Source organism: Phaenicophaeus curvirostris, chromosome 1 (genome assembly GCF_032191515.1).
Source record: "Phaenicophaeus curvirostris isolate KB17595 chromosome 1, BPBGC_Pcur_1.0, whole genome shotgun sequence".
In the NCBI taxonomy this organism is placed as follows: Eukaryota; Metazoa; Chordata; class Aves; order Cuculiformes; family Cuculidae; genus Phaenicophaeus; species Phaenicophaeus curvirostris.
In genome coordinates, this window is record NC_091392.1 from 47,750,319 (window position 1) to 47,768,114 (window position 17,796).

The 17,796-nt window shown below is 37.7% G+C and overlaps 1 protein-coding gene across 1 annotated transcript in view; it reads right to left on the bottom strand.

Moving 5' to 3' along the window:
* The window catches only part of PTPRR (protein tyrosine phosphatase receptor type R), a 149,175-nt gene that overhangs the window by 119,607 nt on the left and 11,772 nt on the right, over window positions 1-17,796 (bottom strand). The window lies entirely within an intron of this gene.

Here is a 17,796-nt window from a genome sequence, read left to right on the forward strand (position 1 = left end):
AAAGGTAAACTCTTACCACATCCACCAAGATAAGGACGTCTACTACTTCCAGAAGTGGTTTATTTTCTCCAAATTAATTAAGAAATTTGTTCTTTCTGACTCTCTTCCTGCCTCCTTTGGCTTGCACTGATTTCCCCCTACTTAATCAAGGATACCTACTGATGGATCAATCTATGTACCTAGTATGAAACCTTACATAAATGCTCACCAACTGGGAAAGTCACATGCGTATACTAAAAGACAGAATTGCAAACACACTGAAAACTAATAGAAACTGAATGGTTTGCTCTATTATTATTATCAGAAGGCACTGCTAATGGGCAATAAACATTTACCTGGTTTTAGTAAGAAATTTTAGGTACAACTTAATTTTTTCAAAAAGCAGAAGAAAACAGCAATGTCCACGAATAAATTCTTACACATTCAACAGAAATCTTCAATGCTATGCATCTTGCAAAATGTTGTAACTATGATTTAAAAGAAGCAGATTGGTTATAAAACAATTATTAACCAAGTAACTCATTGTCAAACATGGAAACATTTGGAGAGTCACATCTACAATTATAAAATTACAACTCTGTCCACACTTTTAAGTTAATTTATCAAGGCTAAATTCAAGATGCATTCTTGCAAATATGCATTCAGTATCAGCGTAATTCCACAAAACAGGACTACTCTCAAGAATAAATACGTAGCTTCTGTTCACAGTGGGATTTCCACACAACTGTTGTTTAGCAGGTACACAAGATTTGGCTCTGCAAACGTGTAGTTCATGCATGCTTACTTGTTTGGATTCTTGCAAGAATACCTCAGGCCCAAAGAAAGGTCTACGTGACAGCTCCCAAGACACCTTAGATCAGCTTAGGTATGTCAACACTGCAGGGAGTGCCTGGATCTGCTAAGTGTCTGACACAAACATCCTGTGTCTTTCCCACACAGTCCTACTCAGGAAGCCCTCTGTGACTTCTGTCATCATCCACCAGCTCCTTGTAGCAAAAAGGAGAGGAAAAAAAATGACCTAGGGCAGCTACTGGAGCACTAGGCACATGGCCTTTCTCAAGAGATAGACCTCCTCTTTAATATAAAGAAGGCCAAAGCACTGTCCCCCTGCCTATGGGGACGTACCTAAGCACGTTAGCTTTCAGCAGGGCTAGTCCCTCTGCAGAGATGTGGTAGGAGGCCAGGGTAAGGAAGGTTCGCAGAGCTTGCCAGGACTGCATGTTGCCAACCTGGGCTATGCCGTCGTGGCACTTACACAGAAAGCAAAAGGAAAGCTTGGATATGGGTCCCGTGACCAAGTGACCTGCCAGCACATTTTGCTGACTCTCAACGCTAGGAGACATACTTCACAGACCTGCTGTAGCCCATAAACATGCACAGACAGCTGATAGCTGAGCATTGGGTTGGAGCACGCTGCATGGCAAGCTAAGGGGACAGCTGACAGAAACGAAACACCCAGCATGCATACAGATACTGTGACCAGAGTCTGCTCCAATAGCTACCAAAGGCAAAAGAAATCTCCACAAAAGCCATGTACTTTTAACTCACTTGTTCTGTCAGTTCTAGTAACTCAGAGTATTTTACAGAGGACTGGTAGATGAGACACATTGATTGGTAATATTTTTACGACGAACTATATTTACATATATGCATTTATACAAATTACAAATTTAAGTGATCGATATTTGTCACTTCTACCATGCAATGCATGATAAAGGTAGACTGTTTTCCAAGGGAAGGAAAAGCACACAAAATCGAGATGGCAAGTAGAAAATTAACACTGAACTTCTGTAATTTATTTTCATAACTGCACTCTCAAATAATATTAATGTAATTGCCATTTTTTCATGATCTTATTATACAGTGGTTAACAGAGACTTTAGAAGTACATACATATTGTGTAAACTGCCTTTAATGAAAGCAATTAGACAGTTGAATGAATGTTGTTCATTACCACCTATGAGTGCAGGGACATCTGGTGGAGGATATTGCTATTTAATATTTTTCTACATATTTTCACTGGAGATTTCCCTCTAAAACTCCACAGAATACAAATTCAATGTAGGCAATGGCTTATGCTTGAGAAACACTGCATATTTGTATAATATTAAGAGATCTTTGACATGTACACCTTAAAATAAATTAATCTTAAATTAATATTTAATTCAGCTGAGATTTTTTTTTATTGCCTGTGAACAGACATTAATTTAATTCTTTTAGGTACCATTCACGCATTTTTTTTCAGTAACATTTTATAAAAAAAGCAAAATTTAATCTTGGACTTAAAAGTATATTTTGATTTTGAGTTTAAATGGGAAATCACTTATATCATCATGAATTCCAGGTCTTTAAGTACATGGATGTACATACTTCACAGTAATTCTCACAGTGCCTGGAATCCAGTAGTCCATGGGGAACTGCAAAGGCAAGGCAACCATATAGCAACAAGAGGAATATTTTCTATTGGTTTTCTCCTAACTTAATACAAGCAAATAAGCAAATAGCTTTAGAAATACTCACATTGAACCAGAGGAGTTATTTGCTATGAATAAAATGAATAATAATAATAAAAAAATACCAAAACATCTGACTAAAACCTGAGTTGAGTACACCTGCCGTACTGTCAAAATATATGGTGAGAAAATGTACATTAGAGTTTAGTAAATGTCTGCAGATCCATGACGTTGTCAGAGATCTGGTAACAGAAGGGCCCTGGGCAAAACGAGGTATGTGCACTGCAGAGGGGCAGATTATCAAGGTAACCAAGGAGAGATGTGGGTTAAGAAATTTGTAAAAATGGAGAATTAAAAATGATCAGTAAAATGGTTTGAGGCTACAAGATTTAAGGGAGAGGGTAGAAGGCAAAGGGGAAAAGAAAGACAAAGGTGAAGGTGGCTAAATACCAAAAAAACCCTTGGTAGTAGCCTGAAGTAAAGGAAAGAACAGAAGAGATGCAGAAAGGAGGGTAGAGCAGTAGAGCATCAGGAAAACGAGAGGGTGGGAAAAGGGATGAGTGAACAGACAGAATTGAGCAGAAGACGAATGTGACACTCCCAGGAGAAAAGCAGAGCTCTACTTCCAGCACCTAAATGGAGGCAAAAGCAAAGGAGATGAATGTGCTGTTTAAAGTATTCTTCCAAGTTCAAATTTATTATGAAAGATTTTGTGTAAGATTAGACATTTGCTCTATCATAGCCTGAAACCCAAACACATGGTAAAAAAAAGAAATGCAGGACAAGAGTTGGATGAAAAAGGGATTGAAGGATTTATATGGCTTGCGCACAGCAGAGTCAGAGAGGGAATAAATAAAAGAACAGAGTCACTAAGGACGGTTTGAATGGATGGTGAGGCAAATGTCTTAAGAAGGCACTATGGACTAAGTATATCAGGGGACAAGAACTCCAGCAAACTTATTACAGGACAAGGATAGAAAAGAACTGAAAATACTGTATAGTAAGCACAGAGTGGTTAGCCAAATGAGAAAAGGATAAAAAAAAAGGAAGGATACATGAAAACTGTGGCAATGTTCTTTTGAAACAATGCTTTTGAATTTGTTATATACCAGATCAAATGAAGAGAAATACAAGTTTTATATTGTGCAACATAATACCTATCAAGCTGTTAGGAGTCTTATTCTCCTAAGTTTCACATCAGTTCACATCAGTAGTGTCAGGTTGTAAGTCCAGTAGAGCATATAATTCAGAGAAGGATGAACAATGCACAAGTAATTTAGTGCAAGTTTGGGTGAAAAGATTGTCCAGCTGACATTATGATTTTAACTAAGTGCTCTTTCCAAACACAGAATAATCGAGCATGCTAGATCCACTACACTGAAGTTTTATTAATTCATTTCTGTTTACGTAGCCTGTCTCGTATTGCCTCTGAAAATCAACTTATGCCTTCCCACTCTACCAGATAAATCACAGAGACTGCATGTGGTCATATCTCCCTGTATAGAAATACTTGCCTGCATTTTTAATTTATAGTACTTCCTTTGACTTTTTTTCTAGCAAGGAGGCGGAAACTCCCTGCTATCTAGATTGTATGAGGAACTTAATATAGTCTTATCAGGATAATCTGTGTGGTGACTCATGCCAATACACTGCCTCCTGTTTTTGTACAGGCCATTAGCAAGAGAACAGCTAAGAATAATTTATTTGTCCAGCTCCTGTCGACAGAAGTTCTTCTTAAAATTTTGTCTTATACTGTTGAGAAATAATGTGTTTCTAACAATCTCATTAAGGGCCAGTCTGCTGAAGACCTGAAGATTGACTTATTTCAGAATGAGCAACAGGACTGTGGTTAGAGATATATACAGTCTATGGGAGACCTCAGCCCAAGTCCCTGATCTGTATATGCTCTAAAATAAAGAATTATTGCTTTGTCCTCCATATGCCACATGAATTAACTGAATGACTAGACTTCCAGACAAATCTTTTTCTGCTGACACCGCAGATAATACTCAGTCCAAACAAATAAATAAAAACTGATCTTGAAGGGACAGCGAAGTGTTTTAGTGTCTAAAAGAGACTTGGCCCTCTGGCACTCCCACAGATCAAAAGCAAAACAGTCTCAGGTCCACTGAAAATAAACCCTGCATAAGCCATTCTCAGGCCTATACTAGAAGTAGATAAGGACATCAAATAGCCCGATTTGGGTGATTTAACTAGTTCACTTCTTGTGAGTCTTGGATCCTACCAGGATGTGGCAGAAGAGGTGCTTGTACCTGAGCATCCATTGTAGTTCTGTGTCTTAAGCTCTGGGGATCTTGGCAGTTTTGTGATGCATGACTCCCATTTCTTCATTACTTCCCAGTTAAAGCGTCTAAATGTTTCTTGATTGGTCTCCTGTACAGCTCAATTGCTACAAGGAATGGGTGATCCACTCCATAACGAATAAGCTGTTATAAAGCTAGCTGGCAGCTGATGTGATATCAAAGTGCAAGTACTTTGTATGGCAAATCCTCAAATAAATTTTGAAAGAAGTTCACAATCAGAGAGAAGGGAAAGAAAAAAAAGAAAAGCCAAAGATGGAGGCAAAGTGAGGCAGCCTCCAGGCAGAATAAGATTTAAAAAAGCAAAGATGTAGCTAATTTATTGAAGTAGACAAGCCAAGAAAATAAATTACTATGTATTGGAGCCAAATATTATAGTCAATGCCTTTCTATTATAACTGAAGAAACTAGGATAGTAGTAACATGGCCAAGAGAGCAAAGATCAATAGCAGCAGAACAATGGATGGAGAGGGTTATAACAACAGTAAAACAATAAAAAAAAGCTAGTGGCCTTTGCCAAACTTATACAGTCGTGTTTGGCAAAAGCTGGGATCACTGGAACTGGCAACACACAAGACATTGATGAGGCCACAGTGATTGAACAGTCCCTTCCGGAAGCAGATATATATTTCTGAAGTATTTAATTTCTTAGGCTGGACATTAGGAAAAAATTCTTCACAGAAAGGGTCATTGGGCACTGGAACAGGCTACCCAGGGAGGTGGTTGAGTCACCTTCCCTGGAGGTGTTTAAGGCACGGGTGGATGAGGTGCTAAGGGGCATGGTTTAGTGTTTGATAGGAGTGGTTGGACTCGATGATCCGGTGGGTCTCTTCCAACCTGGTTATTCTATGATTCTATGATTCTATGAAAATAAATGAATGTGCAGCCTGCCAAAAGAACTAGATTCTTCATTTACAGTCTCTTACCTTTAATAAAAGAATTTATAGGGCTGTGCTCATTAACAGATGAGGACTGGTCAAATGGCAGCTCATGAGTCAAACAGGGCACGCAAGAAAATTTTGGCTACTCCCTAGGAAAGCAGAGAGTTGTAAACCAAGCCAGTTTTACAGTCCACTGAAAGATAATGGTGTAAAGCAAAAGTGAACTTGATGTGGGCCAAGCAAAAGCATTGCTAACCACTGTACACACCTGGCTGGCCAACCAAACAAACCAGTAGCATTACAGGAGAAGAAAGATTGATTACATGAGAATGAGATAAAGGGTTTGACCGTGGGTAGGCCAGCTGGGTACATCCGAGTGTGTCTTAGAAATTCACTCAGTTCTCAGTTGCCCTCAGATTTCAGTTTAATGGTGCATGAATGTGGAGACACCAAAGCTGCCCTTAAGCAGAATGGTAGCTCAGAGTCAGGAGGATATCATAACTCAGCACTGACATTAATTCTTCTCATGTTCTGCAACACTTCTGCCAGCACTGGGACTCCAAGGGACTTTTCCATTAGAGATCGCTGGCTCTGTGAATTGATGATAGGTCCTGACTAGCAAACCCTAGTAGATGTGTGTTAACTCTGTGCACAGTACATCTACATCATGATCTTACTAAGTTATATCTTTATATTGTTACATTACGTTATCAGGGCTTTTTCTCACTATCTACAACGTGGCTTAGTCTCTCAGTTTAAATAATTATAAAAACATCCCACTTTTAACACCTGGACAGGAACAAAAATTATCCTTGAAAATAAGCTGCCTTTCTCTACTTTTCCTTTGCAAATTTATCACCACCACCACAAGGATGTGCTATTCATACTGAATAATATTATTGCTAGGTAAATATTTCATATTTTCAGAACCAATACTGTAAATACAGTTATTTGTTAAAAATTTTCCTGAAGTATTTTATTAAAACAACTCTGATCATTTTGCATAGACATCATAGACATGTACCTCTTTGGCAGGGTAAGGTGGTAACTTAAGTCTTACATTAATTTCAGTGTATATATCATACTCTAATTTTATGAGTGATGCAAAATGTTTATTATCTTTTTATCATCCTCTTCATGAGGTTAGATTCCAGGAAGGGAACTATTAAAGGTGATACAAAGAGAGTTTAAATTAGTATGATTAAATACAAGGAAAGTGAAAAGGAAAAAGGGAAAAGTATCTTCTGCAGTGTTCCCTTGTCTCTCCTGGCACAAAGGACTGTGCATAGAAAGAACTGTCTAACACAGGTCCTCTAAATCTCTTCTTTTGAAAGAGGAAACAGTTCACTCCCAGTCACTCTAAGAATAGCTATCTTACTTTTGTTACTGTACCATGCAGCTATTTGAAGCATTTGCAATTGTTTGGGCAAGACAATACTTAATTCTATGAACACAATAGTATCCCATCATGCTTTTTAAAGTTGAAGTAGAACACGAATAACTTTCATTGACCAGAGGAAGACAGTAATTAAAATAGAAAAAAACATGACTAAAGTAGGACTGCTCTGCAAGCATTTTTAATGTATCAGGCCCCTAACCTTCTAAAATTAATTAATGCTTTAATGAAAGTTGCCTGTTATCTGACTAACAAATTTAGTTTTTCTAATATCCAGCTACCCTGGCTTTCAATTAAGACTCAAAAAGTCAAGAACTGATGAGAAGCGACATCATAAATGATTTATGGATGTCCTACTTTTGTGTATGGTACATTCATTATTCCACATAATGCATCCATATGGTTTTCTAATTCATTCATTACTGAAAGCCTCGCATTAGTTATTTCATTAAAGGTTATATCAATTTTCAGGCAGATTCTTAAGAAGCATATTTAAAATTAAAGCTACAATCAAATCTTTGATTTAGTGTACGGATTTCAAATTATACATATATTTAATTATTGTCCTATTACCTGTTTCTAGAGTTCTCAACTGTTGGTGGTTTCTTAACCAACATTCAATAGCTTTCTTGCCATTTCATGACCTGGGTGGTCTTAATTTTCCAGTTTATGTTTCCCTTTTCTCCCAACTCCAGTCAATAGTCCAGTAACAAAAGTATGTATAAAGCATGTCAGAGACGTGTTCCTACAGCTTATAATCACCTCCTCTTTTCCCACCCCAGCCATCCTTCAACAGAGTATTTCTAACAGGGTCAACCTAGAAACCCTTAAAACTAAGTTTATGTTATAATAGGCAATGGACAAAGGAGAGAGGTCTTTAACTGGTGTAGCTATAGTTTAAACAGAAAAGAGTGGAATAAAGGGAGTGAGCATTTTTAATTTTCAAGTTAATTTCTATTGCCTGTATACAGCTCTACTGTGGCTTATTAGGCAAAGCCTAATAAGCACCACTGTAGCACCACAGAAAGAGGTTTTGGGGACATCATCTGTTTCATGCCTATTTTTCATCATCAACTTAAGACAGAGAATATAATTCCTATACTTTTTTAGCTTTACTTTGCCTAAAGAATGCAAAGGCTCTGAGAGTGCCATATTTAAGGTTGTTCTTCTACTAACCCTAAACATTTGTGTTTTAAAGACTGCACCGTTACAGAACTACATGATGCAGAACCCAAAATTAAACTGTTATAATATGAAATAACTTTTATTACATTAAATTGAAATATCATATCTATTTGTAAAGGTTAGCCTCCAGAACTGTGTTCCTAGTTGGACAATACATTATGTGTTGCAGAAAGAACGCATATCTGCAACAATTTGGCTTAACAGTGCAGAAAGGCATAAGTGTTACCAGAACACCACAGGACTGTAACAGAAATGATCCTTATTTCTTTCAGGACATTTTCAAAAAGACAACAAGATTACTAGTACAATTGGCACCAGCAAAAAGATAAACTATTATTTTAAAAACATCAGCAGGAAAATGGTCAAAAACAAAAGAGAAATTAAATTCCATGGGCGACATTGAGTGGATCAAGCAAAATTTACTTCAGCACACTGTAAATGTAAAAATCTCGATTTCGATTGCTTTTGATTTCTATGCTACAGTTTATTACACAGTGATCATTCTCAAGGAGAATGTGTATCCCCAGCCAATTTCATACAAAGCAGATATTCCACTGTTACTCTCCATCAGCTAGTAAAGGCTGAAATGTAAATCTGTTTCAGTTCATGTCTGAAGAAACATAGATATTCTGTGTACTGTCAGCCACTTTCCTATTCAACACTAATACATTAGCAATCTTGCTGTACACCCGCATTGCTTCTCATGATGCTTTTACCATATACTCAGTCAAAGCACTGAATCCACTAGAAGAACTTTCCACCAGTTTACTGTGGTATAGAGCCAAATAAGAACTAGCTCCATTACAAATTGTCAGTCAATACTGACCTTCAAAAGAGGGACAGCAATATATTAATTAAATTATTTTAGCAACAACAACAGACAAAGACTTTGTACCTCTCTGCTTACCTCCTTGGGTTATTCCCCTTTCTATGAGCCATTTTGATACTGAGGTGATCGACAAAATATCATTCAGTTGACAGCTATGCAATAACTTTCAAACTCCAGTATTCTCCCAGCCTGTGCTTTTAATTTCAGAATTCAATATTTATTCTTTGCAAAAGAGATGCTGAAGTGCAGTAATACTTGTCTTATGAAGCACTTTATAGTTTGTTCAAAAGATCATCCTCTGCTTCCTAATAATATTTGTTTGATCCAAAACTTTGCTGTTTTAAAAAATTATGTTTTAATGTAGTCACAATATAAAAACTACTATTCTTATTTTTCAAAAGCAATTTTTGTAAGGCCTAATATTTAAGGGGTTACATACAAGAACACCTTATGAACCATCTATTGAAGTACTTCTTAGAAGTTGTCGCTTTTCCTAAGAATGATGTCAGAAGTGAAAAACCAAAAGGATTATTCCAGAGGCTGAATTGCCAGATCCAACAAAACATAATTGACTCATAAGAAAACATATGCTTTATTTTTATCTGAGTACTCTTTATCTGTCTTTTAAATATCACTATAGGGGCCTTGGGTATTCACAGAGATACCTCTCCAAGTATGCTAAAGGAATAAAAAAAAAACAAAAGAAAGAATAAGGAAAAGCGTTTTTTTCCGTCTTTACCACAACACACAGATTTCTTGTGGGGAGTAGTCACTGGTTCATTTATTGGTGGGTCTCGTGACCCTAGTAGGGCCACTATTTTAATTTATTATTTTTGTCAAGCACACGTGAGTCCAGTGATGGCACCTGGAACTCTGCATGACAGGAATCTTTCCCTTCCCTTTCCTTAGTCAAATTTAGACAGTAATAGGTTTGAGTTCACTTGTGAAAGGAAAGTAGAACATTGTTAGCAACCTCCTTGAATTCCTGCTGAATTAAATGCCTGCTTGTACTGTCCAGGGCAATGGAATCAGTGCAGTTCCACCTGGTCAGGTCTGCAAGGCTACCTCCAAAGCCAAACACTGAAACACTGGGCATTGTCAGAAAGAAGGCAAACAAAAAGAAGGGATAGAAAATACACCGTTGTCTTAATCTCTAGGTCTTCTTTCCTGGAATCTAGTAGAACATGTCACAGAAAGAGCACTGAAGCCTATTTCAATCAGAGGAATATGGAATAAATGAGGCTATGTAAGTAATAAGGAGGTAGCAGAAGGGCTTGTTTGTTTTTTTTATTTCTGGGGTTTTCCTTATTTCAGAGACCAAATCAAAACACATACAAGAAATTTAAACTGGATCAACCCAAGATCAACACCTTCAAATTTTCAGTTGGCTGAAACAACGTTTCAAGGGTGAAACAAACATTTTCATCTGTGAGTATGAGATAAGTGTTGCTCTGTACCCCTTAGCTCAGTGAGTAGATGATGAGAAATGAGAAAGACCCAGGTCTGGTTTTCTCCTCTACCTCCTTTAGAGCAAGGCTTTGAACCAGGCCTCTCACATTTGGGTATATAGTCTTTCTCTCACATTTTCCCCCTGCACCTCCAAAACCACTTTGATTTGGCTGAACTGTGGCTGAATTCAATCCAATTCCATGTAAAATCCCTGTTCTACAATAAATAAATAAATAAATAAATAAATAAATAAATAAATAAATAGTTAATAAAGATGTTCCTGGAGAACAAAACCCAGAAATTCGAAGAATGGAAAAACACAGGTAGATTCCTTTCTGCTATTTGCAGGTGTCTACTTTATAGCTGTTCAGTTATAGAAACATACAACTGAAGAAGAAGTATGGAACAGTTGACACCTACTTTCTTACAGATGAACTGTACAGTCCTAACAGTCAGTGAAAATTCAACCTTTAATTTAAAAACATATAATATGCCTGCTCTTGAAATCTAGTTTTCATTTGCACTGTGTAGCTTATGAAGAAAACTAAATGACTTTGAGAATCATCTTCCCTTAACTAAAAAAATTGCAGGAAAAAGAAAACTTTGTGACCAAAGAGGATCTGGGCAATTTGAGAAGGATATGACTAGCTTTTGTGCAATTTTACCATCCCACTGAATGTTACAGAGAATAACCCCATAGTTGTAGCAGAAAGCTAATCAATTAAAGCACTAGATTGCTGAATATCCCACTAACATTCTTTAAACATTTTGCAAGGCAGATAACAAAAAAATGCCTTAAGGAGGTTTTAGTGCTTGTTACAACCTAATACAACCATTCCTGTTTTCCACAAAGACTGACAGCAAACACAATGCCATAATAATATTTCAGCATTCAATTACCCCTGCTGAAGTGCACAGAAGGAAGCAGAAAGCAAATGAGGCCAACTAATGCAGATTCTCCAGATCTCTTTGTGCAAACAAAATGCAGAATGACAGAGCTGCAGGCTACTAGGTCTATTTGCAAGGCTTGCTGCAGATATGTTATGCCTAGTAGAATTACTTAAGAAAGGACTAAGATAATGGTGAGCATCAATGTGTTATTAGAAGGTGAACTTGAGATTACAAGCCAAATACTATGAAGACTTGGTGTTCGGTCTCATGATGTAAGATGCAAAGAGACACAGCAGTGATGATAACAATCACACTAAGAATACTGAGTGATACTGCACACTGTTGTAATGTGTGACTAACATTTACAGCTTGCTAGCAATTCAGCTATGTAATTAAAATAAGGTCTTAAAATTTTACTGTCTATCAGCATAGCACTTGTCCCCTATTGTTCCAAGCATCAGACAAACACATGACCTGGAAACAGAGAGGGACGTAGTTGATCCTTCCTGGATTTTGAGACCTTACTCCTCAGAAGAGTCTTCTGAGAAGTCACCTTAGAGACCTGATTTTCTGTTTATGTCTCCTCTGCCTGGTGCAGCGCCAATTCCTCCCTTAGGCTGACAATAACAGAAATTAAGTGACAAAATGTGACATTTGACTTTTTGTTATGTTTCATAGAGAGTTAGCTTGGCTGTTTGCCTCAGCACTCAGTGACCTGCCACTTTAAGAACTATTTGTTGTCCTCTCTCATAACATATTTTTTTTTGCCTTATTTCTCAACCCATTTTGTAATTTAACATACTTTCAAAAGTATTTTTACAACCTCTTCGTAAGGCCTACAGAGGGAATGAGCTTAGGGTACTTTTACAGAACAAAAGGAGTAGGATACAGAGCAGCCCTCTGAGTAACTGCATCAACCCACGTGTGGTCTTTCTGGGCACCAGAAGGTAAATGTCCTTTGGAGTTGGAGTCTGACAGACTTGAGACTAAGACCCCAGATTCATGTAGTATTCAAAAAGTAGCTCCTTATTCACTTCTGTTAGTACAACACAGTACAACTACACCTAGCTATAGACAGAACTACATATACATGTATCTACACCTATGTCAGGGAAAATTAGAACTTAACCTTGAAAAAGTGGGCATATTATATTAAAAAAATACCACTGAAAAGAAACATGTATTTTTCATTTAAGGAAAGTAAAAAGCAAATTCCACAGACATAGTTCGAATTTGTGAGCACAAAACTATATTAAATGTTTCCACACAAATGTAATTACAGGGACAATAATTTTTTGGTCTAAAAATGTTTGGAAGGATTGAATGCCCCCATCTTTTTATCAAGCTCTCCTCATACAGTACTTCTTACAGCATTTCAACAAAGCCAGTCAGCAGAGGCAATTTCAAGGTTTAGAAGAAAGTATATTTTGTAGTCTACTTCCCTTAGTTTGGTTGATCCTTAAAATGAAGAAGCAAATCTTGCATGAAAAACACATCTTGAATGGAAACATAAAGGAGGAGACAGCAGGACATCCTGTGGTCTTAGATAGGCCATTCTTTGTAAAAGCCATGGCTTCTACATAGAAAGAATTAGAAAAATAAAGTAAACATGGCCAACAGAAAAAAAAAGTGTTGAGAACAAAGAAATAAAGTGTAGGGAAACATAAGGTATATGGGTTCTGGGCCTTGACACTAGTAACTAAATCTGATGCATCAGGAAATGGGGAACTCGTGGAAGATTAAATTTATATGTGTGAGGCCATGTCAGTAAGCAAGCCAGAGATATATCTTCTCTGAGTGTGTAGCATGAGCAAAGTTAGACAAGAGGATACAGCAATGCTTGTGGGATGAATTAGACATAAGTGTAAAAGCAGTTCTGCTGTGATTTCACAGCCTTATGGTTTTCAGCTACCCAAAGCCACCCAGAAGCAGCCCACCTACTTGAACTCTGCCTAGATTTGGAGAGGATTTACACATTATTTCAATACAAATGTGTCGCTGAAGCTAGGACCACCTCGAGATTAAGATGGCACTAAATGTACGTGCCTGTGTGCATGTATGAATACATATGAAAATGTAAGTAGTAAGTAGCATCTGCTATCATCAATAGAAGTTTTGTCACTATAGCCATTTGGGCTTAAGGAGATACTCCTCTTACCCTGAAGTAGACGTCAAAGCTATGTTCTACTGGTAGATTAAGTGCATTTGGTGCTGTTTTCTGGCAGTGAGAAAACTGATATGGAAATAGCCTGTGTCGGTACTAATGTCCAAACCAGGATGACCACATCTAGTCTGACTATTAGATATGCTCCCTCACCTGCGTGAACTCTCGGATCATCCAGAATTTTTTTAGAAAAGTGCTAGATAGCTTAATAGACTACCAACAGGCTAGATTCCCTCTGCCTATACTGAAGTTTCAATACCTAGTTCACATGTGAATATCTGTTTACAGATATGTACTTTCATGTGCTTTACTCTTTCCACTGAATCCTCTCACTAGTACTTGAAGCTCTTTCCTGTGCTCTTCAGTGTGCTTGAAGGTAGATGGTTCAATCATTGGTGACAAAACAGATGCAATGGTATGGCAGAGCTACACAAAATACCATGGAAAAGGCAAAGAGAACATCCGTGTGGCTGTGGGAATCTTAAGTTCTAATGACATAGCCAAGAGAAACTAATTAAATCAGTTCAGTAACACCCATGTAAACCAAACACAACTGAAGAGATAGACTGAATATTAGGCTACTGTACAGTGCAGTAACCTTTTTAAGCAACTGATACAGAAGCAGAATTTCACATTTATGTAACATGTACAGTAGTAGTGAGGTGTGAAAGGGAAAATCTTGATATATTGAAGAAATTTATTACTTTACATTTCTGGAACACTTCACAGGATACAAGTGAAAAAGGCATCTGAGGAGCTTGGTCCACTGTTAGTACAATACACTTGTGTGTTTGAGAGACTTTGGACAGATCAAGCTATATCAGGTTAAAAACAGCTAAAGCTGTTGCTTTAGCGCCTCCAGGAGACGATATTTTAGATGTAGCCTGGACTGTAACCTTTACAGAAGTCCTTCTGCTTTTCTCTCAAGTTCAGCCCCAAATGTATATATGTATGATTGTAAGTTCAGAGTTTTAAATAAGAGTGTTAGACAGCAACATTTATAAGAGATAACTGGTTACCCACAAACTATTTCTACTTTCCATGTACTGCATTGACCTTGGTAGTGCTCACATTCAGTATTGGAAAGACTTGGAATGAACACAAATAAACACTTGGAGAGCTTGTTCATTTCACTACTAACTCTAATATGTTCAATGAGTGTATAGTTTCTGAGATCCAAAATAAACCCATACAAATAGAAAACTCTCAAGTATTAAAAAAAATTATGTAATTCCATATGTTAATGAAACAATTTTCAGATGAGTTGGTCTCAAGTAACTTACAGAGATAGCTAAACAGAACATATGGTTAAGCACCAAGGCATTTATAGAGCAGTCAAAAATGCTTCTAGAAGCTCTGGATTGTCCTCACTTCCCTCAAAAAACAATCTGCACTGAACACACACACACACACACAAAGACAAGGACTTAATACTGGATAACACGATGGAAAGCCTTCCCTTATATAAAACTCACTCCCAGAAAATAAATGCCTCCTCTTCCTCCCTTAGGCAAACAATCACTACAACTTCCCAAGGTTTAGTAGAACTACTTCTTAACATGTGTTCTTTATTGATGGAGTCACAAAACACCACTTTTTGACACAATACTGGTAGAATTCTTGGCTTCATAGCACTCTGCTGTGCATTGGCAACATTTTGCTTGTCAGATGGTCTAGTCCTTAGCACAAAATGTAATAGTCTACATTACACATCCATTCACCCCACCTTTCCACCTCGATCATGAAGAAAATGGACTTCAAGTAACTGAAATTAGATTTAATTCAGTTTCCTCCACTCTGCAGAGCTGCAGCAGTGTTGATTTATTTTAAAAAATAACCCCATTGCTGGCTTTCATACTAAATCACAATGTGCACTAGTCTTGTAACTGGATTACAGGAAGCATTAACACTAGCAATTGCCCTTTCAAGTTGAGCAACCAACAATATTGCTAAAGGCTGGAACAAAAAGGGTCAGCCAGGGCAAAACAACAAATGTTGCCACTTGCCCTATATGATAAAACCCAAAAAGCAGCAACAAGCAGTAAGTGCTAGTTTGAAACAAAAAGGGAGCAATAAACATGCATTAAAACCAAAACAGACTCACTTGGCAAGGACATTAACATTGCAATCTACTTAAGGTAAAATTCAAGAGGGAGAAACAAAACATTGAAGTGCAGAGACCTGGAAGGAGCAGGGCTGAGCTTGGATTGTGGTAACAGTCCTGCTGTGGGACAGCTGCCCTTTGGAGGAAGACACCTTCCAAATTTCTTATTGTGGGATTAGTCCGGTAAGATTTCTGGCTCTCAGCACTTCAGCTTCGAAATATATGCTTCCCCAAAGGCTTTTTCTGAAAGCATGACATTAAAAAACCTCAAAACACCATCCTTCAACACATCCAGAGATAGCTGAAGATCCCAAACAACAAACAGCTTTCATGTCATGATTAGCTCATGATGTTATGCCCCCCCATAAAGCACATATGGTTCACAGTCAGAACAGGCGGCTTTGGAGCAGCAGCACCATCCTAGAAATGCAGTAGCCAAGCTCCAGGCTGAGGTCACTTAATGAGAACTTAATGTAGATTTAATAAGTCTTTTCTTTTTATGTGACTGCCAATTCAAAATCTGCCTCATTTAGCTTTTAATGCAGTCACAGAGCCAGTTAGCTAAAATCAGGGTAGCTTCAGAATATTTTGAAGGATTCTTCCATGGCAAGCTGAGGACTGCAGGTCTCTCAAAGTGTACAAAGCTCTACTAAAATAACAGGTCATAACTAACAGCATAATTTAATGAGAACATGAGGAGCCATACATATTCTGAGTTCCTTGCACTAACAGAAAGGTTTCACCTTCACAGGAGGTGAAATAATGCTTCCTACGGAAGAAAAGAAAGCAGCTACATTGACTATGGAGTTGGCCCTGCTGGCTTAGGCTAGCTTGGGGCATGGATGTATTCGGCTTGCTTGGCATCTCCTCCTCCTGATCAGTACCACTGAGTACTGGGGCTCCGTACAGCTGGCATGTCCCTAGTGAAGCAAAGCTGTCACTACATTATTTTGCTATGACATAGAAACTTGAGTACAACTGAATCTAGTCTACTGATGATACTAGTCATCTAATCTCAAATTAGTAGATTTCATCCATGTGGGATGCAACAAGTCCAGAGCAAACCTTTTTGAGCTTTGTTCTCTGATAGTATTTTTTTATGTATTAAAACTTTAATATTAGATTAATAAAACCACTACACTTTTTTTCCCCCTAATTATTCTTTTGCATGTCACTAGTCTTTATTGTATTTAGTGTATTCATGAGGGCAGATCTCTAGAGGTACTAACAGTATGAGGAACTTGCACATGATTTTGAAACACTTTGCATGCTTATGTGCTCTAGTGTTGCATGCTCTAAATTCTTTCCTCATTTGTAAAAGCCATTTTCTTTTAAACTAGCATATTCCATATAATTTACAGAAATAGGCAAATAGTTGCTGATTGCAAATAGTCACATTGTTTCAGTTTAATCTTTATTAATTCACACTCATGAGTAGGTAAGCCATTATGAACAGTTGTTCTTTCCTCCAGGAAGAAGATAGATGAGTCCAGTGCTCTTCTCCATAATCAAGTAGGGCTAACTATGCACAAGGTCAAGGCAGAGCTGCACTAAACACAATCAGACTGCGGCCCACTACTCAGAGGACAGATCTACTGACAGTATGTCACTCCACTGGCACAACGAGTGAGAACTCAGCAGTCCCACTGGCATCCCCTCCACTGCAGGAAGGAACATGGTCATCACTTTTCTGGGAATGGGAATGATTACACACATAGTTAACTGAACAAGGAGAGACTCAGCTCACATATCCCAGAAGAAGCACATATGGCTTACCTGAACAAAAATCATAATTCTTACTCTTCACAAGAAACAGGCTTGTTTTAAAACAGCTACGTAAGCATAATGGTAGATTCACTGAAGAAACAGAAGTGAATGAATCCTTTGCATCACCCTTTTAAACTCTCCCTGCCTCTGTTAAATTGTTTCCTAAAGTATATTTTCTTGTGCCTTGTGCAGAACAAATCTAAAATACACCCAGTGAAAGCAGCGCAATTACCTATCAAGACAAGAGAATTAAAGGTAAAGGTAAGTTCTTTACTTACAGAGGAATTATAGTCTGCCTTTGTTCATCAGATTGCTTGTTGATCGTGGTGAGGCTATATGAACACAAGTTCTACAAA